The following is a 3541-nucleotide window of genomic DNA, read 5'->3' on the forward strand; positions in this document are numbered from 1 at the left end:
ACTACAAAATTCATTCCCACTTTCAAACCACATATACAGATTCACCTATTCAGCATTCACACTCATGTACTGAAGGACCCCTACAACAACAACACAATTAAGAATTTGAATAAACATAGGGGCCTGCAACCAAACAATGCAGATGTTCAATGAACAGACATGATTGTGCACAACAGCAAGAGTCAAGAATTAAAAAAGCTAATTTCACAATGCACAACCAGTCTAATCTATCTAAATGAAGCATTTGTTTGATAGACAAAAAGAAACAGGGTCTACGCGTTTTGAACCCCTCCTGTTCGTGGGGTTCTCCGCAGGACCACAAAGAACTGTAAAAGAAGAAAAAATGAACTAGTGTTTTGCAACAATGATGACTTCCAGATGCAGAGGAAAGTCTACTCAACAAGGGTTTATCCTTTGTCCCCACCAGACACACAGACTTCATCAATATGAAAATGGAAACAATGGAATTCTTTCGCAAAATTCGTCTAAAAGCGTTTTTCGCTGAGATCGAAAGTCCAACAGATTCAGAAGTGACAGGTCTTCGCAATTTCTGCCCACCAGCAAATAAAATTCCACAAGAAATCAGGACCTTTGAAAAAACCATTCTATCTGCGATTTCTAACATGGAACAAAAGTACAAATACACTAAACATAATATCACGATTACTGAACGGGATGCTATCATCTCTCTCAAAGACGATCCTTCAGTAACAATATAACAAGTCGATAAAGGTGGCTCAATTGTAGTCTGGGGGACCCCTGAGTATTCAGCGGAGGCATTAAAACAACTCAATGGCTCTATCTGCTACAAACGGATAGCAAAAGATCCAACGAATGAACTCCAAAACCAACTTTTTGCCATTCTGGAAGTAGGATTTAAAGAGGGAATCTTGGGCAAAAAAGAATATAATTTCTTGCAAAATAAATTCCCGAGAATCCCGGTCTTCTATCTACTTCTATGTGCTACCTAAAGTACATAAAAGCTTGACTAGTCCCCCTGGAAGGCCAATTGTCTCCGGCTGCGATTCATTGATTGAACCAATATCAAAATAGGTAGACTTTTTCCTAAAACCTTTCATGGAGAGCGTTCAATCTTACCTCCAAGACACCACCGATTTTATAAACAAATTGGACAATGTTTCCTTTGACATCAATAGAGATATAATGGTAACACTTGACGTTACTTCATTGTATACCCAAATCCCGCAAGACGAGGGTTTAGCTGTTCTGGAATACCATTTGGAAAAAAGACCGAAGCCGTCAAGGGTACCCACTGAATTCATCATGCAATTGGCAACTTTTGCACTTAAAAAAAACTACTTTATGTTCGGGAAAGAGTTCTTTTTTCAGACTAATGGAGTCTCAATGGGATGTCCATTTGCCCCTGAGTTGGCTGTACTATATATGTCAATGTACGAAGAGAAATTCATTTACATCAACAACCCGTTCAGACATTCCATCAAAACATGGATGCGTTACATTGACGATATCTTTTTGGTATGGTCAGGCAATACCGTCGAATTACAGCAATTCTTTGATTGGCTCAACCAAAAGTCGCCAGACATAAAATTCAGTATGAATCAATCAACAAGCAGAATGCCCTTCCTGGATGTGGAAGTATATCCATCTAATGAAAGCCTGGCAACAACATTGTATAAAAAACCTACGGACAGAAATAAGGCTCTTCTGTTCTCGAGCAATCATCCAAGAAGTCTCAAAGAGAACCTCCCATATGGCCAATTCTTGAGGATTTGCCGTAATTGTACAATTGAGGATGAATATAATGTTCATGCCAAAAACCTGAGTGAGAAGTTATCTGAGCGAGGATATCCGAAAAAACTGATGAAATCCACAATGAAAAGAGCACCCTGGACACGAAGGGAAACATTTCTCCAAAGAAATGAAAAAAGACCAATGGACCACCAGGTGTTTGTAACAACGTTTTGCCCTAACTCGAATTTACTCAAGAAAACAATTAATCAAAACTGGCATTTGATTCAAAATCTGGACCCAGCTTTTTCTAATGTTCCACTATTCGCTTTCAAAAAAGAAAAAAAGTCTATCCAATCATATTGTCAGAGCAGCTCTAAAATCCACAAAAAAACCCTCTTTGAGAGATATGATTGGCCTACCGCCAGTCGTTGGCCACCATAAGTGCAGCACATGTGTCTGTTGTGAACATACATTGGAAGGTGTATTATTCAGCCATAATGGTATTCACTGGAAACACGACAGCTTCACAAATTGTAAAACCAAATTTGTAGTCTACGGGATTCTTTGCCCTTGCTCCATGCTGTATGTAGGTAAAACAAATCAAGAAGTGCGACAACAGATTATCCAACATAAGTCACGTATTCGGAAAAAAATCGTCACAGCTCCATTAGTTAACCATTGGATTAAAAAAGCCCATACAGAATAAGATCTGCGGTGGACAGTTATCTCCAAAATTGAAAAAGACCAAAGAGGTGGTAACCCCGAGTTGAGATTATCTCAACGCAAGGCTTTACTAATTGTCACGTTTAATACTGCGTGCTCTGGCTTAAATGAATTATCAGAGATCTTTAACCTTCAAGGATTATAGAGGACTACCTCTTGCGGTCATATTTTGCTATATGAATTGTCTGGATGAAGCTAAAATGACAAATTCAAACTACAGCTCCCATAATTCCTAGCGATTTTGCTTGTTTTCCCACAATCCTGTGGACCAATTGTGATGCTCCTTTTATACACTGGGAGCTTACCCGGAGGAAACTGACATCGGAAGAAACTGGATGCAGACTTCGCTGCAATTCGATTCAGCATGCTCTGCAAATAACATGCAGGTATGCTGCTTCTCCTTTAAATACATCTGCTTAGCAGGAAGCACGCTACAGCCTGTAATTGTAATACTACCTTTTTACCACTTCACAGACTCCAAATCATTTTTCTGCTGCCCCAAACAAAACTACGCCGCTCTGGGCTTAATACAAGTACGCCGCCATTTTCTAACTAAACCAGTACCGTCACACTGGCGCTGCTGATGCACACTCTGAAACAGTGGAAATGTTGCAGACATGAACACTGCATCTTCTGATTTACTCTCCTGTTTTCATAATAATTCAAGATATCTATGACCCGCAGCGCGTCTTGAAATGCCAAGATACTTCCACATGTGACTTCCTACTAGAGATAACGACTCTATTTCATCAGCTACAATACTGCAGAGTGGCGAGCTGTCATTCATGCGTCCAACGGTGTTAGATATTAATATATAACATATTTGTGTATTTTCAGAAGCGTGCTACAGCAGCTTTGGTTCGCCCCGTCCATACGTCTGGTTTTACTTGAAACACAGTTGGACAATAGGTATGTCTTTAAGAACCAGAGTAGAATGCCATTAACTTGGATTATTCTGCTACCAGACTCACCACAAAGTCTTTTCATTGCCTTTTTTCAGATAGCCCAACAGCACAACTGACTTGCAAGCTAGCCAACTGGATCTTCACACCACCTGATTTCAAATTGGTAAGAGAACTTTAATGTGGACAGCATCAAATCACTC

The sequence above is a fragment of the Lissotriton vulgaris genome, unplaced genomic scaffold (assembly GCF_964263255.1).
Source record: "Lissotriton vulgaris unplaced genomic scaffold, aLisVul1.2 SCAFFOLD_464, whole genome shotgun sequence".
Taxonomy (NCBI): Eukaryota; Metazoa; Chordata; class Amphibia; order Caudata; family Salamandridae; genus Lissotriton; species Lissotriton vulgaris.